A 24,170-nucleotide genomic window follows, 5' to 3' on the forward strand; every position below is an offset into this window, starting at 1 on the left:
CATTCTTTCTTGCCCAACTGAATTCACCTTTTCTTTTTTTTAATGGACATTTTCTGAACTAAATAAACAGTATTTCCCTTGGAAATAAATCTCCTCATCCCAGGAAAGAAACATGACAACATAAAAACCGTTCAATGCTATTTGTGTTTAAAACTCAACAGTTGCAAGACCAATCTTCTTTAGCCATTAAAGCAAGTCAGGAAGATACTGTAAGGAGGTTAAACTTGCACTTCAAACCCGCAGCTTCTGCTATTTGAGAGTTTTAATACAGATACTATCCCATAAACCTTTCAGCATCGTATTTATGAGCAGAGGGATGCATTTATTTCTTTCCATGGAAAAGATGGAGTAGATGACCGACACATCACTGGTGAAAACTGCTAAGCAATAAAATAACCCACAGCCACCTGAATTTATAAATTCTTCTAAGAAAGTAGCATGTGCCAAACCAAGCAATTCTGATGAATTACATTAGACACCTGTAGATTTCATAGAAATAATTTGTAAAGAGCTGCATCTGCACAAAGACATACATGCATTCATGCTTCTGAAGGAAAATAAATTCTGACTTCTCGCATCCAGGTATTTTCACTTGAGCATAAACCTGTAAGATTATTAACTATAATAAAGCCCTAAAATGGATGCTAAAACCACGTTTGAGGGCAGCAACAGACATTCCAAAAACATATATAAGCTGAGTTTGAGTGCATTATATAAAGGCAAGTTTCAACTAGAAAGCTTTAATGTGATTTGTGGTACTTTAAAAGCACTCTTACAACAATTTTAATAGTTAAAATATTGGAGCTTAGTCCCAAAGAGAAACAGCTAGAGCTAAACTGCCATTTTAATGGAATTTTTGCACCCTCTCTCCACAGTCTACTTTATAAATAAACCTCTCTACTTTTTATTGATTTTTTTTTTTAACATGATAGATCGAGCCTCTCTGGCAGAAAGGGCCGAGGACCGGCCCATGAAAAATTACAGATTCACCACTTCTGAAAGGGACAACAATAACAAAACCTACACGGGAAAACTACCGCGCCATAATGCATATATGTGCATGCTTATTGCTCTTCAGATCTGCAGTGCATACATATACGTGTATCAAGTCCTAGTTACTAAGCTTACTGTCAGAAGCAATTAAAAGGATATCATACGCAATTACATCACGTGCTGTACATCCTTTTCAGTTACAAAGCACAAACTTGTTTCAGTGTCTGACCTAAGTAACACTCTGAAGTGTTATCAGTCACGCCACCAGAACCGTCTCAGGGAGGAGGAAGTTCTGTAGTAGTAGTTTAAATGCAGGAGATGAAAAGGTAAAATCCTTCAAGAAAGTCTTGATGGTAAACAGAGGAACAGCAAGCCTATGTTAGCGTGCTCAGCAGGTGCTGCAGCCTCCAGAGTCCCATGCCAGACAGCTCATCAGGACACTGCCCTGCTGACCCAAATTCTGCAACTAGCTCTTCCTCTGAGAGTGTCACCAAGCGCATTTGTGGTCATGCTGTGAGATCACAGCTCCTCCTGAATCCAAGCTAAGAAACATATTGCAGCGGCAGATTGAAAAGTTACCACTCATATGCATGGTCGGGAATGGAAAGGACTGTTAAGCTACTGTTAGTTTTGTGACACAGAGAGTGAAAATGTGGCTCAAGTGATCCAATTTTCAGTTACCGACATTTTGCTAAGGATAAGCGGAACAGCTGACGCCGGAAGTTGGACTTGTTGCATAAGGAAGAGCAATGGAGGGCAACAAGGACAATGAAAAGGAAACAACAGAATGCCGCCAGCAAAACCTAACCTTAGTTTGCAATCATCAATATTTTGCAGTAGTTCATCTTTATTCCATTTGGGTTGTCTCTCCTTAGTGCAATTTATTTGTTTAGACCTGGATCTATTCACTGTACATATATGTGACTAGACTAAAAAGATTCCTTGCACACATCAGTATACAACTCAGTTTCAATTCTTTGCAGGATCTTGCAGACTCGTGAATGCTTTATTTTAGAAACAAGGACAACAATAAAAAATGAAAAACACAACATCTGACATTTCCACATGTGCTCCGTATTTCACTTATTCTTTACCAGAAATGACAACAACAAAACAAGAAGACCACCACAAAAAGAATGCTTGGGGCATTATGTCTTCTCTGACAGTTTGAAATAGGGCAATTCTGAATTGCTAGGCTCCTGTTAAACCTGGCTACAAGTTCCCCAACTGAAACACGAAAGGAATGGCAGTTCAGAGACCTACTCACTGGGATGTAGAGATGGTGTGAAAGAAGAACATGGGATACTGGGGTATTCTTGTCACGAAATGCCCCAAAATGATTTTCAGTAAACACAGTTGCACTGTTCCAAGTCCAGAGTGACTACAAGTCTCTCCCTATCTTCTCAGTCATTTCTCCAGAGATGAATAATAAAGGTTAAAAACACCAAAAAAAAACAAAAAAGGCTATCACAGTAGTAACCAATGGTGATCTAATACAAACGCACACAATGCAACAGCAACCAGTGGTATTACAAACAGCTCAGGATGCTCAGCACTATGTACAGGGAAAGGTGGGGTCAGAAACTGGGAAACAACCAGCGTACAGATCTCACTCACCAGCCTGTACCACCTTCAGCAGTGCCACGCACACCCAGCATAGTTCCTGTGGGCCAATGTAGATATCAGAATGATGGTGCTCCTTCCCAGATTCAGCCAAGCCAGACACACAGACTCTAAACCAGGATTAGTGACTTCTCCTCAAAAGTCACATCCCTGAACATCTCTGACATTAAACAGCAAAGCCAAAGAACCAGCAGTGCTAACAGCCATGCTGCTGCTTTGTGAGGAACACAAGCCTCAGAGGCCAGAATTTTCAACACAACCTCTTTGCTAGCACTGAAGTCATGTAATTCTTTTCTCCCATTAAAAGTCTAATTTTAAAATACCACTCTGCTCCAGCTCACAGACACCTGCTACTGACAATTATCAGAGAACATATGTAAGAGAAAAGAACAGCATATGGCCATACAGCTAACTGTGCTGATGAAGAGCTCTAGAAGGGACACAGGATTTCACTAGGTTTTACTAAGAGACCACCAGTACAATGTGTGTGAGCCCCTCCTGTTCCAACACACACACACACACACCAATGCCAACACACGACCCACATTTCTCCCTGGTGCTGTGTCTGGGCACAGCCCATTGGATACATGCACACTCGTGCTCTCTGTGAGCATCCCCTGCACTGCCTCCTCCAGTCCCTTCCATAGGACTATTACAAAAGATCTGAGGAAGAACAGCATGAAAAAATACAAGGTGTGTGAAGGGGAGTCTGTAACTACTACATGCTGAGTCTGATCCAAAACTGTTGATGCAAGTTGTTGCTGAATGCGACCTGAAGGCCTCCTTGCCCTCCTCCCATGACCAAAGAAACACAGGAAGAGAACACAAATCTCCACGTCCGCTGCAGCAGTGGATGGTTTTGTTACAAAGTTTTCTCTTTTTTTTAAACAGTAATTGGAATCAGTCCTTTCCTCCTTCTTAGACCTCTAGACCTCCCCAAATAGTAAAGATAAAATCATGCTGCGTATAGAATGTTGTGTCTGGAAATTTGGAAACGCAAGAGTCTGGATGATCGTTTGCTTCATATTTGTGTGTATTTGGTATCACCATCACCATCATCATCATACACTGTTTGCTGCATGGGATCATCTGAATTCAACAACACATTTCTCTCCTTTTTCTTCTGAATGTGTTTATTTTTCCTCTGGGAAGTGGCTTACTTAAAAACTGCCTTATGATTAACAAATGCAACAGTCAACTTTCCAAAATGCTAACTTGGATTTGATTCCTGTTTCCCACATTCCAGCCCCTTAAACTACTGCAGGAAGATCCCCTCCCCTCTGCTTCACACCACAATGGTTGCCTGAACCCCAGCAGGGCCATGCTAGCTCTGACACTTGTATCGCTGCCATACAGCTTTCCCTACGCCAAGCTCAGCTTTGCATATGGGACACACAGGTAACACCTAAGAGCTGCAGTCCCAAAACCTCATCCATCTTGCAAGGGGCACCTTCCTGCAGGGCCTGCCTGCTCTCCTGGAGTAAGGATCTCCAAGAAGCCTGCTTGCTGTCCCTCATGTACTTAATACTGTGATATTATGCTGCTAGAGGGTCACCACACCCAGTCAGGCACACAGAAATGAAGTAAACTGTACTCCCATCGATTTCAAAAGGCTCTAGACTAGATCTTTATTTCTCATATTTCATTGTACAAAGATGCAGTTACGGCTCTTGAATTGAGATGAAGTTAACAGCGTGCCACGGGCTGCAGGGAAAGACTCACAGCATCCAGCTAGCACTTGGTTAACAATTCAACAGGGAGGAGAAAAAAGCCTGAATGCCGTAGCATGGCTGACATAAGCTGTGATGTCATTTCCCTACAAGGACTGGCAAAATAAAAAATAAGATCTTTTTTCAGATCCAAGCTACAGAGATATGTAAATCATCTGGCCTCCATTTCAAATAAATGGTGAGAGATAACCCACAACTTAATAACTCTTCCAGCCTTCATTCCTGCTCTTCAGAGGGCTTCCAAACTACTGCAAGATCAGATCCTCCGGAGAGCAGGAGCCAAGCCACTTGCACAGGCACGCAGCTTCACTGCGGTCCCACCCGGCAGTGCCAGCACCGTCTGGTTCTCACTCCTCAACACCATGTTTGATTGTTGTGTTTTTTCTTTTGGGAGGAAGTAATTTTAAACAAACTATCAAATATATATATATATATATGTATGTATCTTGCTGTAACAACTATCAAGCAATTTTGGTGCAATCATAGGTGAAATTAATGTTTCTCTAAGGACAGATTAAACAAGCCAACCAAAACAGGTTGGGATCAGAGAGAAAGAGCATCTAAGAACTACAAAAAATACCCAGAGAAATTAAGAAAAAATAAATTTCCACCAAACAGACTAGAAACCACCCACAAAGCTACTGCATTTGAGTAACTCAGGAAAGAACGCACAAGAATTTCACCTTTATATATGTATATATATTACTTGCCTTTTTAAAACAGTAAAATCACTTTCTCCACCTTCCCCCCCAAAAGCAACTCTTTGAATACAAACTTTGCCTTAAGTGCTTTGCATACCTATTATACCAGTAAATAATTTCAGAACTTGAGAACATTCATGAGAAAATTCAACCTGGAGGGTAATTTTCCTGAAGTTTCTACTTGGCAAATGAAAACAGTGCACTGGTTTGTTGTTTTTTGGTGTGTGTTTTTGTTTTTTTTTTTACATATGAATATCCTTCCCTGTAATTGTTTTTCTGTTACCGTCATGTAAATCGGTATTTCACACAAATGCAGCTTGAAAACTACCTAATGAGAACCAAAAAAAAGCAACAAAATCAAACCAACCTGCACAGGACGGGGCAGAACAGTACTAATAACGTGTAGGCACAGGTATCTAAACTTAAAAAAAAAATAGGGGTCGTTGCATAATTTATTTGCTTTCTTACTACTTTCACAGATTAAGAAAGATAGCAACACTAGGAGATAACTAAAAGATTTCTTTTGCCTTTAGCTCAGTAATTTACAAGACTTCAGGTTCTGTCTTTTCTTCTTGTTGTTCTTTGATGGGAAAATAGTGTGGAAATAACATTTACCTGAATTCCCAGCCTACAAAGCTTGCTTACAGCAGCTTGATACAGCCGCTCGTCCACCAAGCGCCATAAAGAAAGACTTACAGTAAGTGGTGACTAATCTCTACAGCACGTACTGTATGTGTATCACTGAGTCAGCTTGAAAGTTTGTTCATTCACTCGAATGCCGCTTCTTCCATCCCCTTTGCTCTGATCTGCAGACAGACCTGACATGCGACTCCACTTCATTCAAGGAGACATTCTTATTGCCTTAATAGGCAATAGGTGCGGGTTCAAAATGTCCTGCTGTAGAACAAGACTGACCTAAATAAAAGGTAGGTGCCCGCACAACTGCAGAAAAGCCAACCAGACAACCAGAAAAGATGCCACATTTGCCATGAGCACAAAACGCTGGGCCTCATAAGGAAGGAGGTACCAAAAGAAATCCCCAGTTCCCACTTTTGGTAACAGTTTGGCAGCCTAGTTGTGTGAAGTATGTGAGAAAGAACAAGTTTAAGTGATCTGGTCTAAGTTTAAGTGTCTGGCAGCAGCCAAACAACATGGGCACATACTGCAGACAGCTGGAATGACCACGTATGACTTTGCATTTGATGGGAGCTAAAATAAGATGCCCTGTTCATTTGTTCTCTTTTTTCATTTCTCGCAATTTACATAATTAGCGGTACGGATTTTCCAGAAATAACCTGAAAGTAAAAGTGGCACCTGAGAAAAATTGTGCTAAGTACAGGCTTAAATTGAAGGATTTTCTTCACATCATTGAAGCACATCATCTGCTTTGTAATTACAACTCTTCGACTAGAAAAATACACTTATCATAATATAATATAACTGCAGGTAAGAGCTGCCTTAATACACTGACCCAATCCTGCACCTTCGTTCAAACAGTCACACAAGTAGTTCAGCTGCCTACAGTACGAACAGACCTTGCTACAGATGACTAAAAAATGAAAACTGAGGCCCGATACAAAGCGCACTCAATCCAACAGAAGCTCCTCCATCCCCCAGCTTTATGCAGCAATCTACATGCTATTTCCACAAAGTCTGCGTCGCAGCCTTATGAGTTTTGGACAAGCGCCTACCGGCTGAGAGCTGGTCTTTAAAACCAGATGAGCCTATGTTATTTTAATGAACCTCTACTTTAACTAACGATCAGTTAGTTAGCCTAGGGATCATATGCTAACAGACTTGAAGCAAGTAAGTATGGTTCCCTTCATAAATTATTGTAATTCTGCTGTACTAGGCTATCATTTATAGCTGCACACTCAATATTCAGATTAAAATTTCTTCTGAAAGTTGGAAATCTTGGAAATAACAGTCTGCTAGCACTTTATCACCCCTGCTCGTATCTGGCAGAATCTCACTGTGCAGGCAGGCACAGTTAGCTTACCATACCATGCCTTTCATTAACAAAACAGCACTTAACCCAGAGTCTTTTTTTCTCTGCACCTCCCTTCTCAGGTGTATTATTTCTTTAAATCCAAAGCCATTTTTAACTTCAAAGACTAATTCTTACTATGAGCAAAATGAAGGGTAAAATTCATCCTCTGCAATGCATTTTTGGTTTGCGAGCGTACAAATGGAGAAGCCTTTTTTCATTTTACCTGCAAGGCATATTCTCTTATTCATGTTTTTTCATTATAATAGCAGCAACTTTAGAAATATATTAAAGTTCATTATAATCCAACTCTTTCAAAACTTCACAGTCCTAGGGAAAAAAAAAAAAAAAATCACTTTTCTTCGGGTAAATTTTTCTTCTCATTTTCTGCTTTTATCAAACACACACGTAGGCAGCAGCAATACATTTTTATCTTGATCCATGCAGCTCAGATACCAGTTTACTCAGCTGACAGAACAGAACAAGCCTAAATGATGAAAAAAATCAAGAGGATTTCAGTCTATCACCTCCACTGAGAAGACTCTTCTAGTCTTGAAAACACGCAGCATCAATGAAAAAAAAGAAGAGAGAAGCTTCCCGCCTGCAAAAATTCAGGCTTAGAAGAATTACTGCCATCTTAAATGAAGATATGTCCCTACCGTACTCATAACATTTTTGTTTCAACACAGTTATGAATACGAATCTCACTTTTTCATACTTAAATCGTCTGCTAATTCCACAACCTCTCTCCCTCCTCTCTGTAACTGATGCTTTGCCATGCACACTTACAGAAACAGGTGCGGACGCTTTACAGGGCATTCCTGCAGATGAAGACAGCAAGGCAATGAGCCTGCACTCAGAGGCACCTACCAAAGCAGGTAGCTGGCTCTAATAACCCATCCTATCTTGGTGTGACTAGGATGGTGAGGGTTCTTCTGGACAGCGGAAAGAATACCGCTGCTCAAATGCATACAAAAATACTGCATCCTGCCCTGCCTGGAATTCTCTGCTGAGTTGTGTTGCCAAATAAAGAACTTCAAACAGCTTCACTCAGTCCTTTTATATCAAGCATCCTTGTTGAGCATCTCACCATGCCAATCTCTAAGCTGGTTTTCTGCCCTATTTTCGCCAGGAACTCATTAGAATATCACTGCAAGTATTTGTTCATTATCATTGCTGTGATGCTGAATTCACGTTTTTACACTGATCAATAAAAACTAAGTCAATGCACTACACACCCAGCCCACACATGAAGAAAACTCATTTAACAAGGAGATCAAAGTTTTATACCTTCTATTGCTGTAAAGTCACAACCAGCCTGTTGGTTTTGCCAGTTATCTTTGAAGAATGATTGGAAATGAATGAAAAAGTAATTCTGGAAGCACATACTGATATTGCAGATATAAAGCAGAGATAGGAGGACACATGCAAATAACCACGTGGGAGACCCCTGCTTGAATTCAAATTGCACGGCAGGCCAACAAGACGGCTGAGGTATCAACGCTCCTGAAAAGCCTCCGTACAGGTAAACACTAAATATTTCTTTTGTTCCGCCAAAATTCATAGGGTTAGCAACTGGAGTGCTCCCACCCATTCCTTTCAATACACCAGGGGCATGAGCAGCAACCAAACCACTGTGCTCAAAGCTGAGCTACATATAATATAAACTTGCAGTTCAGGAGACTACAACCTCTCATGTTCAGCAGACACAGCTTTGGTAACTGCCACAGAGTTTATGTCAAGTACCACAGCAACCCAGGAGCTATTGCAAGTAGCTACTTTCAGCCTCCAGAGAGAATACAAAGTGTAGTGCTTGCTGCTAACATAAGCACACATCCAACCCAAAGATGACCACCCAGCTCCTATGCTCAGGATAAGACAAAATGAGAGGCAGCCTAATGGAAGCAACAGGGAAGATATTTAAGGAGTTCTGCCTCCATCTCAGGGCTTTGGTAGACTGAATTTTTGGGAAAAGAAAGCTCAGCTTAGCTACGTAAGATCTTCTAAGTACTAATCACTGTGGCAGATGTAAATCACGTGAAGAATGGCCAGCATCCCCATTTTATTTAATACCCCACTGCTGTTGTTAACACTTCAAATCTTAACTTCATGGAAAGAGCTAATAACTAGGAAATTTGCGTGTGAAGAAAATGGTACTACTTCCTACCAAGCTGATTTTCTGGTACAAACGGGTTCTTCCAACAGTGTGTCCTCTCTGTTCCCAGAAGTCCATAGGGCAGCAGCACAGACACAGCACTGAGGGCGCAAGCACGGCAGGCGAGAGGGCCTCCTGCCCAACAACCCCACCTACCTGTTCCTACATCATGTATCACTATGCCATCCAAAAGAATATACAATCTCTAGTTTCTGATCAAACTGAGTAGTAATAACATCTTATCTTATGCCTTCAAACCTTCACAAATCTATAATACAGTATTTTCCAAATCTGCAGGACTTTGAAATTGTATCCAAAATTAAAGTACATGGAAGAGGAAAAAAAAAAAAAAAAAAAAAAAAGTATTACAGCATATGAATAATACAGTTCCTTCTTACATAGGACTGTTTCTACTCATGCAAAGCTACAAGAGCATTCACTTCACCAGAACTCCTTAAGAACATCATATTACAAGAGTGCCCATCTGCTTTTGTGCCACAGGACAACACTGTTTACCCCACTGACTGCTTCAAAACTCTGTGCCAGGACTGTACTGTGTGTTCTGTTAAGAAAATGAAAGAAGTTACTATTTAGGTCAAGTGTAAGATTAAGAGAGAGATGGAAGAAAAAGAAAAAAAAACAAAAAGGCTTGTTAATATAGCTGTAATTGGCATAGCCCTCCAAATGTAAATAGTGATCCTTCCAAGAAAAGGCATTTCTAGTTTAGATTTGGCAAGTGAAACATGATGATACTGGGAAAAATACTGTTCTGCTAATACAACTGGAGATCAGACAAGATTCTTACCCACCCAGAATGGTTGCAAAACCCCTTGATCCTCTAACATGCAGATTTTCATAAGCCAAGTTTTTGGTTTAAATGGGAGAATGCGTTCAAGGATGCATTTTCTTAGTACCAGATTTTTTCTTTTAAATGAAGAAGTCACATACAGACTTTGCTCCTATCCTCCCCACACCCCCTAAACACCCATACATTAATATATATATATATAAATAAAGGAAATGAAACTTCCCCATCAATGAAAATAGTGTATGTGGGGGAGAGTAGAGAAAAAAGACAAAAATGAGTGTGTAGAGCATCTCTGTATGATCAACTAAGAACCAACTTTTAAGATAGAGATTCAGCCATTACCAAATTTTAAATGTAATAGTCACTTACTTCACAGGTTTGGGTAAGGTTTATTTATGACACGTTAGTGCTGAAGGAGTTATTTAGGATTTAAAGTTCACTCAAAGAGAAAGTACTTGGTGTAGGCTCTGTATCTCAAATGGACTCCGTTATCCTTGAAGGGACCTTGTGACAGGGTGAACAAAAAATCTCCCACCTTTTAAAGCAGAGCAGCTAACAATTCAACATTTAACCTATATGTGTTCTGCTGGAGCAATTCTTCCCCAGCCCATGTTTTTGCAGTCTTAACACCACCCTAAGGTTAGCTGGAGCTTTTAGTACCCGACTCAAAGCTTTCCCTCATTACTGAACAAAGATTTTCGACAAACAACAAAATAACAATAATATATATCAAAAAAAGAGCATCTACAACAATCCTGCTTTGCTATAAATGCCACTAAGTCTAAACGTGAACAAAAAATAAAAAGCCAAAACAAAACCTTGCAGCGCAGCACTTCAAGGACATATCACAATGCAGTCTCTATCAAAAATCTTACAATGAGCACTTGACGAGAGGAGGGAGGGGAAAGGCAGCAACCATTTTCTTGCTGGACTAAAAAGACTTGAAAAAATTTGTGATAAGGCCTGGGATGGCTGCTTCGCAAAGGTCTCAGCAGCAGAGTAGGGAAACTTTTGGGGCATTTGGGGCTGTTTATATGGAAAGTAAAGTGACCAGCAGATGGAAAGCTGAAGATCAGAGATTTGGATTAAATTCTAACAGATTTTGAACTGAGAAAGACAAGCCTCCTTCCCCTCAACACCCACATTCCCCCCAACACCCCCTAAAAAGAAGAAAAACCAAACCTGCTACCTTTTGAGTTTACATCATATCAGCACCTTGGGTCTTTCCAGAGCAAATCATCAGTCACTATGAAAACTTAGGTGGGCTGTTTGTGTGAGACACGTTACCCTTTGTTACGGAGTTAAGATGAAACCACAAGACTCATTTCACTCAGAACCTCAAAATATACCCAACACTACAGAACTCACCCAAAATGTTGCAAGACCCCCACTGTAACATGAAGTCTAATCTCTGAAAAACACACCATCACACGGGAATGTAGCATCCATTAAAAACGTGCTGTGAGTCCCCCAAATCAACAACTTCTTGAGGAGAAAGTAACACAAACTGGGTGATTGCCTATCAGTTTCAGAGGCAGCAGTATGTATCATAGAATCAGAATCACAGAATGGTTTGTGTTGGAGGAGACTTCAAAGCCCACCCATAGCCAAGCCCAAACGTGGGCAGGGATGTTCTCTCTCAGCCCAGGCTGCCCAGGACCCCATCCAACATGGCCTTGAGTGCCTGCAGGGATTGGGCATCACAACTTCTCTGGGCAGATTGTAGCCTGAATGCACTTTCCAGCTTTTCACACACATCGATGCTGTCCTTTTCTCTGCAGAACTCTCTGAAAGGATCTAGGTTGATTCTTCCTATTGATACCAAGTGCCCATGTTGTAAGAGCGGGCTGTTCCCCAGAACTGGGCCTGCACTTGTGGGGCCTGTAGGTCTCAGCATGGTGGTACTCCAAGCCCTTTGCTTCCAGCAAGCCTACGTCACATGGACACCACTGGGGACCCTACAGCAACACAGCCAAGCAAGGGACGGAAAATAGACGCCAGCCTTAAACAACCAGCATGAAGCAGGGTCAAGGGGCAGTCTCCTGGCTGGCCTCTACTGAAAGAGATAAGCACGGAGAGGATGCAAGGTCTGTGCTCAATACCTTGAGGCCTAGGGGGAGAGCCTGCCCCAAACTCTGCAAGGTGAAATCACGCACAAACACATGCTGCTCACAAGTGGGAGCCATGCACCTCTGCAACCTGTCTGGTTGCAAGCAAAGGGTTAAAAATAAATAAATAAATAAATAAAACAGATGAAACTTAGGCCACCATTCTTTGAGCCATGCTCAGACACGCTCTTTGGAGGAAGACTGTCTTTCTTAAAATATATTTGAATGTGCTATTTTTGTCTTTATCATAGAAGGCCTGATTTCCCCTTACAGCCCTGCAATTGATGACAATAATAGGTTTCTCAGAGCCAGACAAGTCAGAGAGGTTTTATACCTTCATATGTGGCAAACCATACAGAGTTTGCTGCCTTCATTTTTGTAGTGCCAAACACAGCTCCCCACCCCACGACACTGACAGGCAGAGCAATCCAGCTGCTCACTGCCACTGCTGGTGCTGCTGAACTTGCGTAAGTATAGGAGAGCCTGGAAGCCAAGACCAGGCAAAACTGACATCTGCACTTGTAGATGTGGTTATCTCCATTGCAGAGGTGTGGGAGAGGGCAAAAGAATCCCCCTGGTTTTATAGGCAGAAAATTATACCGTTCTGATCACAGTTCCTCATTGGAAGCTATACAGTATCAAAAAAGGCCTAAGAGAAGAAACAATTTGTTGCCACATCACAAATTACTTTTCATCTATCAAACGCTGTTGGTTTTTGTTTGTTTTTTTGTTTTTTGAAGTATTTCTAAGGAAGCTGAAATGAAACTGCCTTATCTCGCAAGTTGCTATGACACATCATAAAGAGACACAGCCTCCCAGCACCAGAATCTCACAATGACACCACAGATCCCAGGGCTGCTCTCCCTCAGCTCACCGCTCTTTACAGAACTGGGAAAGGGGAGGAAGGCCCTCGCCAAGCAACTCTCTTAGAGACATATATTCCCTGCTAGATTGCAACAAAAGTACAGCAGTTTAAAACATTCAGAGCAGTATATTATCTCACTGCTTTAGGAAAGCTGCAGTAGGTTACATGACTGGGTTTTTTATACTTTTCTCACACTCGTTACCAGATGCTAAATTACAATCTTGGTTTACAACAGCAAACCTCCGTGTATCCCTGGAAATGGCCTGAAGAAGCACGTGCAATGGAATTCTGAGCTTAAAACCTAGCTCAAAACCTAAGTCCCTTTTCCTACCCAGTCCTGTTGAGTGCTTCCCAAAAGCAAAGTAACCTGAAAGAAGGACTTGCTCTGTGGTCCTAAACCCAAACCAGAGGCACGTGATCGGCAGAGGCCAACAACACAAAGTGCATATCACATGGAGATTTTATTCAGCCTCCAAATGTAACATGAGTCAGAGTTAGATAGGGAGGTTGTTCATGCTATGGTTACTCACAGGACCCTACCTGGCCCCACTGTGCCCAGGGCAGGGCACTCAGAAATGACAGGGCTGCCAAGTGCCACCCTTACCACTGTACCTACAGGCTGAGCCCACGCTCTGTGCCCAGGCTGGCATCCACAGTGAAGCCTATGTGATCTATTATGCCATTCAAATTGAATTACTCGTATTTGAGCTTTTCAGACATGCTGGTTTGACTGACGCCCTGATAATGCTACTCAGCCCCTTGCTGGAGTCTCCCAACTTTAGAAACTTGATCTACTTATCAGCTGCAGCAGAAAGGATCATAAAAGCATTTATTTGCAACAAAAGCTTGGAGTGCAGCACATAGGAGCCTCTCCTTTTTCTAAAGTACATGAGATAATTAGCTATAGAAGAAAAACGCACAATATGTTTTGTTTATATGAAAGAATTGCTTATCTAAATTCTAACTTAACAGTCTATTTGGCATGACCTTATTTTACAAACTACAAAGCCACAGGTTAACTTCCACACCATATATGCATAGATGGAGTGTTGATGAAGCAGCACTTGGGATGTTAAAATTCCAACCTTGGATAAGGCTCAAAAAAGCAGGTAACAATGAATCATAGAATATCCTGAGTTGTTAAGGATCCATAAAGTTCACCGAGTCCAACTCCTGGCTTCATACAGCAACACCCAAAAATCAAACCCCATGTCTGAGAACGTACAAGGAACATTATGCCATGTCCCCACGGCGGGTGACAAAGTGAAATGGGCATTTCTAGGGAAACATTATGAGGAATTGACTGGAGCACAGCCTCCAGTCAAGGAAGGAGGCAGCCCCAGCACAGTGCCCGCAGGCCAGCTGGGATGCAGGGCAGCAGGGCAAGGCCCAGGCTGGCCCATAGGGCTCTCTGAAGCACATGCAGCAGAATTACAGTTGTCAGAGATACAAAACTTCACCCTTGTTATTACCCGCTTAACACACAATTAAGCGCTTTGCAGCGTTTGCCATAAATAGTTCAGCTATGGGTCACTGTATCTATCTCACCGCTATGAGATTAGTTTGTAAAACCCTACGAACATCACTGGTGTTGGTGGTGGTCGGCGTGGTTGTGCCGGGACACGACAAGAGGTCGGATGCTACTGGGTGAGCGTGTCGGCGTCACCGAGTTTCACACCCTGGCTATTCCAGCCTGGGCGGCGGGAACGAAACCGATCTGAGAAGCCGGCAGAGGATGAGTAGGCATTATCCACTTACTGACTGGTGAACTGCCAGTTCATTTCACTTGCAAATCATCCCTCCGCTACTTAAGCATCTGGCTGGCAGCTTTTGGTCATTACCCCGCACTGTGACAGCACACACACCCCAGCCGTCCCGCACTCCAGCACTTTCCCACTCTATGGGTAGAGCAGCAGTCATCCCCTATACCCTGCGAGGCACCTCCGCGCCGTGACCCTTCGGATGCCGCCACCTCGCTCGGGAACACGCGTGGGTCCCTCGGCGGCTCGTGGGACGCGCACACCCCGCCCGGCCCCGCGCACTGACAACTTCCTCGCGGCCGCCCCGCGCCTCCTTCCCTCCCTCCCTCCCTCCGTCCCTTCTCTCGGCACGGCTGTACCGCCGGCCCCGCCCGGAGCAGCCCGGAGCAGCGGGCAGGTAGGGGCCGGGCAGCCCCCACCGCGGCCCCGCGAGGAGGAGGAGGATGAGGCGGCTTCGGGCAGGGCCTCGGCGCTGCGGACCGAAAGTCAGCTGCAAACTTTTTTTTTTTTTTTTTCTTTTTCTTTTTTTTTTTTTTAATTCTGCAAGCGAAGCCCCGGCTCATGCAAAAATGAAACTTGCGAAGCGCTGCCCTACCTGGCGCCAAGTCTGCAACAAGTGCACGGGGGCCGGCACGAGGGGCTCTGATTTTTCTCTCTTTTTGGGAGCCGCGAGAGCGACCGCACTATTAATTGATCACCGCGCCGCCGGGGCCGGGTCCTACTTTACTTACGGCGCAGCCCGTAAACAAATATCGCTCCGCCAGGAAACGCAACTCCCCCGGCCCGCACGGCCCGGCCCGGCCCCGCCGCCAACACCCGGCCCGGCCCCCGCCCGCCCGGCACATGGCGGGTCCGCGCCCCGCGGGGAGGCTGCGGAGCGGGCGCTTACCTCCGGCACGGCCTCCCGCTGCGGCTCCGGCCGCGCCGCCCTTCTCTCGTCTCTCGCCCGTGATGCACGAAATCCCGCTGTCAGCAAATCGCTGTCAAATTATTTTCTCGCAAAAGAGCGAGGAGGAAAAAAAAAAAAAAGAAAAAAAAAAAAAGCAGAAGCAGAAGGGGGAGGAGGCAGCTGGAGGCGACGGGATCCCTCCGCCGCGATGGGTCTGGCTCTGGGTAGCGAAGCAGGAAGTAAGGTGTCGGCGGCGCCGCGGCCGCGGCCGCCCGGCCCCGCGGCGGGGCGAGGGCGAGGGGCGCCCGCCGCCCCCGGGGCCCGCTCCGCCCGCTCCGCCGAGCCGCGGCCCCCCCTTGTGCGGCCCCTCCTCTCGGCGCAGGTGCCGGGCGGCTGGCGGGGAGCTGTCAGCGGCTGCCGGCGGGGCTCGGGCCGGCCGCGGGCTCCCGGCGCCGCATGCCGCAGGGCGGAGGGGACGGGGCCGGCTCCGGCTCCCGCCCGGCCGGCGGCACCGCCGTCCCTCCCCCGCGGCGCTGAGGGAGGGGGCGCCCGGCGGCGGCGGCGGCTGAAGGAGATGGGGTCCCGCCGACCGGGCTGTGAGGGAGCGGCCGGGCCGCCTCACCCCCCCGCCCCACCGCCCGGAGAAGCCGAGGCCGAGCTGGGGCGGGGGGAAGCGGCGGCGGCGCCGGAGAGGAAAGTTGTGCCGGGCTGTCAGCGGGCCGGGCGGCTCCGGGCGGGCTGAGGGTTAACCGGGAAGTTCACGCTCTCGCACAGCGAGCCCCGTGGAAAGTTGCCGCTCAGGTCGCTGGTTTTTGCCACTGCTAGTCTTAAGCTGTCCCTTTCTTTCCCCGTTAATTCCGCAGGAGGGTTCTGGTGGCGTTCCTTCCCGGCCCTGCCTCCCTCGAGCTGGGAATATACGTTACATTGCACCAAAACGTTCCCTTGCGGGGAAGGATTTCGCATCTCGAGGACGGAGACGCGGTGCGCGCGACTCCTGCGGCGCTCCGTGTGAGCTCAGGGAGTTACTGCCAGAGACCATGGCTGGGGAGAGAGAAACCGAAACGGGGCGGTGGTGAGGGCCCACTTCTGCCTTCAGAACAGAAGGAAGAAGAAAAAAGACAAAACTCTCCCTGGTTACGGCTGCAACAGAAATAGGGCTGTGGCGTGTTAGCGTCTCTGTTTCAGCCTTACGTTGTAATGGTTACCAGCAGCCTCGTTTCATTTTTATGGTCATCCCGGTTTCTTGGTTGCATGACACTTCTATTGGGACACCGTTCTTAATAATTTAACCTTTTATGAGATCGTTTTGATTTACAGTGCAGATTAGAGCAGACTGAAAAGGCATGATATCACCCGCTGGCTGCTGGCTCCTCTGCGCCCCATGCAAAGGTCTCCACTGTTGAAGACGTCAGGAGCGAGGTCTCATTTTCCTTCCCCAGCCAGCCAGTCATTTTCTAATCTTATTTTTACTTAAGTGAAGAATCGCATTCAGATACTGTAACTCTGCCGTGCTGAGCTGTGCAGAATCTACACTGAGTTTTGGATTCAATGGATGGCTTGTTTGCTCACTGGAGTCCCAAGTCACATAAACTATGTTGAAAATAGAATTGAAACCACAGCTCGACGTGTGCCTTGCCTCTGTTTGTTTTTTGAGTCTAGTCTGAAGCCCAGAATAGCCCATATTGCTTGCGATTTCCAAAATGACTTCTGAAAATAAGCTGTGTGATAGAACAGTCTGTATAGCTTTCTCTCAGCATCTCAACTTGTTCAACCGATGGATGTGAACAGATCCACATTGAGTTGGTGAGGTGGTACTTCATTTAACTGAAGCTCGCGGGCTTGAGTTGCAGTTCTCAAAGCAAAAGCAAATGAATGGTATAATTTAAATTTGAACAAAGCATCATTATCTGGCCTCCGCCTGACGTGCTGTGAGCTCGACCTGCATTGCTCTGCCATAACAAGTACATACATAGAATTTCTGAATGAAGGCAAGTAGGTTATTAGCTTTGGACAATGTTTCATGAAAAATGTGGGGGCTGGCTTTAGCTATACCGCATTCTTTATACTTATCCTGCAATTTATGAATTGGTCTTCATCAGAAGCACAAAGCCCTAATTAATGTTCTCAGTTTTCCTGATCCTTCTTCTAATTTTTGAGGATTTAGAGACCAAGCTTTCCTGTTTCGAATGACAAATCACGCTCCTATTCCCAGTATAAAGCCCCAGAAAAACTCTACAAACTTGTCATGATTTTCCTTAACATTTTGGCCATGATAACCGGCAAGTATGTGGGTGCTGGCCAGGCACCCACTGCCAGCTCACTGCCAGCCCAAGAGGGAGATCTGCTCACTCTTCACTGCCTGACCCTAGTGAGACCAGACAGCTGGTCCCTCTTTTGGGCTGATTTCCTGCCGGCTCTGTGGACAACAGGGATGGGAACTGCAGGATGCGCAGACAGAACTGGCTGGGAACACTGGGGCAGCCGCTTGCTGCAGTGAACTGTCAGGGCAACTCAGCTGTCTCCCGAAACCTCCCACCACTTAGGAACAACAGAGAAGTAGCAAATGTCTTACAGTAACTGCTATCGCTCTGTCAGATTTTTGTCAGAGATTAATGAATTTTAATTATTGCTAAGCAGAGCTGTTTCCGAAATGAAAGAAGTACAGAAGTTGGGAAGCAACAGAGGTCTCTGATCAGCCTTTTGGTTAATTCCTCTCTGATACAGGAATGCTGTGTCATTATGTTCCCAAATGCTTTCAGTTTTATTAGTAGGCTTTGCCTTGAATTTGTGGGCTTTCCAAGAAAGACTGCACTGAAGAAAACGGAATGTGGTTGTGGTAGAAGCAACCAATCCTTGTTCAGCTGGAGCAATGAAAATACATCCCTTAGGGCTCCTTAGTGAATCACATCTACGTGAGTGTCGCTGCTCAGAGGCACAGCGGCAGAAGTATGGCTATCCACCCAGACCCTCAGTGTTGGATGACCGCTTCCAAGCTGAGTTTTGAATTGCAGGCATTATCTCAAAAAAATAAACAAATGAATTAGATCTCAGTTACCAAGTTGGTTGGACAGAACTGATGGTAGGTTTAGGTATGTTTTGACCTGGATTTTTTGGGCCATTTTGCATACCAACACAGGATTCAACATTAAAAGCAAATTTGGTCTCAGAATCTGACATCCTACATAATATGGGCCGTGGCATTTGTAACTAAGGTTAGAAGTTGCTGAGTTAAGTCCTCCCCCCCCCCACCCCCCCTCTCCCACCAAAAAAATTGCCAAGCTGGAGATGAAAAGAAAAGATTGCTCCCTACCAGCAGTTGTTTTGGTGTAATTACCAGTTGTCTCGTGACTGAATGTTTGAACCTGAGTGTTCATTCTGACTTGTCAGTTTTCCAGCATGACTTTGCTGTTTGTTTTTTTTTTGTTGTTGTTGTTGTTGTTTTTTTCTCTTCAAAATCATTTTGGGATTGTCTGAATGGATTTAGTCAGTCTTTACCTCTGTCTTTTTCCTGTTATAAATGAGAAACACCAGAGCCCCTCAGAATTGTCACTAGTAGGGTAAAAACAGTTTAAAACACTGAATATATGTTTTCTGTGATCACATTCACTGTGCATCCAAAGGGAAATGGGTACAGAATCCCATATACTTGAATACAGGCCAAACAATGATGGTCAGCAATGATTTTTCTCAGAGATCAGCAAGCATAATGCTTGCAGCCCCTCTTCTGCCTCTGTCTTCCTTGCCTTTGTGGGTGCTGAAGTGCAATCTTCATCACTGCTGCATCGCTCTGTGGGAAGCAAAGGGTGCCGAGAGCTTTAAGAGAACAGCTTTGGCTCTTTGTTAGCACCTCTTATGGCTTCCATTGCGCGTTGGGAAAAAATGGCCATTTAAACTCACAGAAGCCCTTTCTGGTGGGCGGGCCATCCGGAACCACACTACATAGCCACATAGTCCTGCTGTCCCCTGCACAAGTCAGTTCCCAGTGCGTGGCTTTGCCACTGTCTGGCACCGCTGTCACTACTCCTTGCTCCCCCTGGTGTGCCAGATCAACGCCCAGAGCTGGCAGGAGGCCCGTGCGATTTTTCCCTGAATTGCCTCGCTGAATCAGCTAAACAAGCAGCAAGCGCCCAAAAGTGGGATTTACAGCAGCGCTGGCTTAAATTGCCTTTAATCAGCATGGAACCACAGCTGCCGTCTTACCCAGCAGATAAGATACTCCGTAACAATGTCCGACAAAGCAGAGAGCCACCACATAGGCAGGGAAAAGTTCTATTTTTAAAAAACCATGAATGAAAAGCAACACCCGCACACACACCTGTGACTACAGCCCCCCTTGCATGCACCACAGTTTGCTCTGTAAGCCCATGGGCACCTGTTTTCTCTCGCCTTGCACCTCACAGGATTTTTACCATGGCTCAGCACGGTTTGTGTATGAATACATCTCTCTGCTGCTCCTCCAGGAGCTTTGGGCTGGCTCTGGGTGGCAGAGGCACTGTGGAATAGGGCAGCTGGGGAATGGAGTAACTTCCAGTAGGACCCCAACCTTAAACTTCCCGTCTCTAGATTCAGCTGTTTGCAGGGATGCTCTGAAGCAAAGCAAGGCCCAACGAGTGCTTTGGCATGTTTTGGTAAAGAAGCTGCAGATATGCAAATCAGAAATAGTGCCGAGTCAGAGATTTTTTTTCAATGACTTTATTACTGTTTTGCAAGCGTGTGAGAGCTGTAGGGAGGAACACAAGATAGAGGCGTTGGGAGTTTTAAAGGGGACATTTTGTTTTCTGTGCATCAGTTCCTGTTTCTCTTGGAAGAGCCACGCAGATAGACATCCTGTGAGGAATAACGTGGGCATGGACGTGTGTGCACAAGGTACAGTGACACAGACCACCCTGCAGATGATATCCCAGGGAATAACATGGATGTTTGTGTGGCTTTTTCACACACTAGAGAAAAGGAGATGTTTTCTTTTATAAAGTGAATAACCATATGTATTTATACGTTTACAAATCTATGACATATACATGTCGTATAAGTTATGTAAGTTTACACATTATGATTGCATAAACATCTAAAACTCATTTATCTTCATAAACATAACACAACTGAGAACTTTTAATATATATTTTTTAATAATTTCCAGATTTTAAGTTGATTTTGTGGTTTGAACCATGTTAAAGTCTGTATAATACTGAATAAAGTATCACTTGATCTGAGAGGGTCTTGCAATCAGGGGCCCAATAATGCTCTCCTCGTTTTTCAGATGGATAAAATGGGGAGCAGAAGCAGTCCAGCATTACCCTGGAAACTAGATCCTGAGGTAAAGCAAGAAACAAAGTCTTCTAAGTCTTCTTATGGCTGTATGTCCAACACCCAGAATCATAGGGGTTGGAAGGGACCTTTGGAGATCATTGAGTCCAAGCCCCCGGCTCAAGCAGGCTCCCTATGGCAGGTCACACAGGCAGGCATCTAGGTAAATCCTTAATATCTCCAGAGAAGGAGAATCCACAACTTCTCTGGGCAGGCTGTTCCAGGGTACCACGACTCTGACAGTAAAGAAGTTCTTCCTTGTGTTACTATGGAACTTCCTGTGTTCCAGTTTCTGCCTGTTGCTCCTTGTTCTGTTGCTGCACGCCGCAAAACTCGGGGTGTGTGGAGCTCTGACAGACACACAAGAAGTAGTTTATCCTCCTGGCTTTGCATGCCCTCCTGGTGGTAGAAGTTGAGAACTGCTACACGAAGAAACACATGTATATACCCTCTTGCTAGAAAGAATTACAGAGTCTCATTTGCAGACAAAGATTCTATTCAATTACAGTGGGAAACCATCTTTACGGAGACCCTGACAAATTTAAATCCAGAAAAATGCAGTAGCAGATTAAAAGTTGAATCTCCTCCGACTTCTGCTGAGTGCCCCCCACTAGTCCTTGTGAACTGTGCTTGCTTGGCTTTACATTCCTGTCAGGGAGTTAAATCGACAGAAACAGAAAGAGGCTTGAGTGGGGCTTATGGCACAGAGCTGTGTTAGTTTACAGGGTGTTTGCTGCATGGGAGAAATACTTTCTGAGTATGAGAAGGAAAAAAATTAAGCTGATTGTATGCAAAAATTTTTTAAAGATAAAAGGTGTACAGTCATGGAAAAGACAGGTGATGGGAGCAGAAGAAAGCCTGGCATCTTAACTTTAAATTACAGTTAATCTAGGTCATATTCTGTAACAGGAGGATGGTATCTAACTACAGATATGATTAAGTCAGTGTGGTTCCCTACCACAACATGTAACATGTCCAAGTCCACGCTGACAGCAGAGGTCGAGATTAAAGTTTTCCAGTGCACACAGTGAATTTCAGTCCAGTTACAACAGTGTTATTTTTTTTCAGGATTTTGTCCTTTGGAAGTGGATACACCACCATAAATAGTGCACCATTCATTGTCTGGAAAAAGCATCTGATTGGAACTATCACTGTAATTGTATCATCGTTTTCTCTATTTTCTATTCCATATTCCTCAGCATGGGAGTGCTTTATTTGGCTGATTTATGCAGATCTGCATGTGCTCTATGTCTGTTTCATTGAGAGACTTTAAAAGAAAGAAACCATCCACATGTTCTTCTCTTGACCCTCCCATTCAGAATTGTAACCTGAATCTGTGATAGTCATATTTACCGGTTACTTGTAGCTCTCGCTGCTTCTTGCTTAGTTATTTCTGACATACATGACCATGCATAGATATGTAAGGATGCAGATGTCATGATTTAAAATCATACTGTTAACTAACAAGTCTAGACTGTAACCGTACATCCAGTGTATACATAATATATGTGTTTATAGTTACTGATGTAGGGTGCTATACATCAAATTGAAATAAGCAGTATTGGTTCACATAGTTTTATAGTGATGGAAAGGCACTTACGGTAGAGAATAAGCACACTTACATTTCTGTGTCACTGTTTTTGTTTGGTTGCCCCAGAATACTTGGGGAGCTGAGTTCTGCACTGACAAACAGAAAGCAGAGAATGCAATGGAGTTATTGTATTGATGCAGAGAGGCTGGGAGCCTGTGGAGACCCTTGCAGAGCAGGCTAACATTAATAATAGAGGAAGAGCAATTTGATAGCTGTGGAATTTTTGCTGGCAGTAGATGATAAGTAAATATGTAATGTCTTACTGTATATGTTTCCTGATGGGCAAATTTTGCTTCTAACGATGAAGAAACTGCCTCCACCACATTCAAATGGCTTGTGACTCTCCAAATAAGTACAGAATCTGGGAAACAAAGCAGAAGTTCCTCAAAACAATCTCTGTGCTGTGCTCCAAATGCAAAAGTCTGGGGCAAGCTTCAGTTTCTGAAACAAAACATCTCAGAGTGTTGGGTCTTCTCTCTTGCAGAGAGAGGTAATGGTGCAAATTGGGAGCAAGACTGTTTTCAGAGAAGGAAAAGAAAGACTCTCTCCCATGTCACTTGAGTGAGGGATTTTCCCGTGAAAGCTTCTGAAGCTTTCTTCTAGCTCTGTATAGTACAGACTTGCTCTCTTGTGTCTGAGAGCTCCCAGGGAACTCGCCAAAGATGACTGCATGATGTAAGGGCTGGAGCCTCATCCCTTGAGTCTGTGGTAACCAAGGCTTTGCCAGCTTGCCAGAAAGGCTTGGAATATGGGCCATCACAAAGAGGAAGAGAAAAAAGTTTCTCAGTTTGACATTTGCTTTAGATGATTAGTTGGTCTGTATGATCCATTTCTCTGTATTCAAAAGTTTTAGCAATAGCAAGACATGTATCTTTGTTTTTCAGGTTCTGTTTTATAACATCTGTGCTCTGTCATTGCACAGATTATCTCTCACAAGTCCCTCAGAAGTAAAGGTACAGCTCCTTGACTCTCTGCTTTGAGACCGGCGCCGCTGAATAATATGGGAGCTAGTGATAGCTGGAGATTGAGACATCGATAAGTCTTCTGCAGCCCAGGGAGGGGCAAAGCAGCTACTTATAACTTCTGGAAATCCCCCGATGGGCAGTTGGGGGTGTATTTCACTTTCTTTGCACTGCTTGAATGATGCGCTGGGAAGAAAGGAGCGTGAAAAGAAAAAAAAAATAATCAGCTCTGGTGATTCATTCTGAACCTACTGCCTTCTTAAAATATGATCAGCCCAAGGAGCGAGTACAGAGTAGAGTGAGGCCTGTTCCAGTCTTCTTCTAAGACTGCAATGTCAGAGGCCGTTCTTGTTGAAGCATCTGCTGAAAACTCTGGAGCCTGTGTTTTGTGGTTGGTCCTGCGTGGAGGTCCCTGCTAGAGATGTGCCAGTGTTTTTCCCTTGCTATTGCAAGCTATCTGAAGATCTTGGACCCATTCCACACTTGAACTCCAAGCATTTTTGTTGCCTATCTGACCTTGCAATATGATAGGCTGGAAACTTTTACTGCTTGGCTTTCTGCAAGGCTTGTTTCACAATCTGGGTAATGTAGGTTTCTCAGCTTCCCATTCCCACTTCTGTAATGTTTATCATATTCAATTGTATGTCTGGTTTGGTGCTCATTTCTACAGCTTCTGCCTACATTTCATGCAGTT

At 44.5% G+C, this 24,170-nt stretch overlaps 1 protein-coding gene and 1 long non-coding RNA gene across 4 annotated transcripts in view; one reads left to right on the forward strand and one right to left on the reverse strand.

Annotated features, from left to right (window-relative positions):
* Positions 1–15,736, reverse strand: part of TRERF1 (transcriptional regulating factor 1) — a 99,108-nt gene extending 83,372 nt beyond the window's left edge. The window contains exon 1 of one of the 3 annotated variants that reach the window (XM_015857359.2): positions 15,326–15,497. The gene's annotated coding sequence lies outside the window, so the exon portion shown is untranslated. Of the gene's footprint in view, positions 1–15,325; positions 15,498–15,619 lie in introns of those variants that run through there. The other 2 variants (XM_015857358.2, XM_015857362.2) reach the window with 2 other exon arrangements.
* Positions 15,737–15,809: 73 nt separating this feature from the next.
* LOC116653113 lies at positions 15,810–17,243 on the forward strand. The gene is made up of 2 exons (XR_004306478.1): positions 15,810–15,858; positions 16,483–17,243. It is a non-coding gene; the product is annotated as an uncharacterized LOC116653113 (long non-coding RNA).
* Positions 17,244–24,170: the final 6,927 nt, after the last annotated feature.

This window comes from Coturnix japonica, chromosome 3, assembly GCF_001577835.2.
Source record: "Coturnix japonica isolate 7356 chromosome 3, Coturnix japonica 2.1, whole genome shotgun sequence".
Taxonomy (NCBI): Eukaryota; Metazoa; Chordata; class Aves; order Galliformes; family Phasianidae; genus Coturnix; species Coturnix japonica.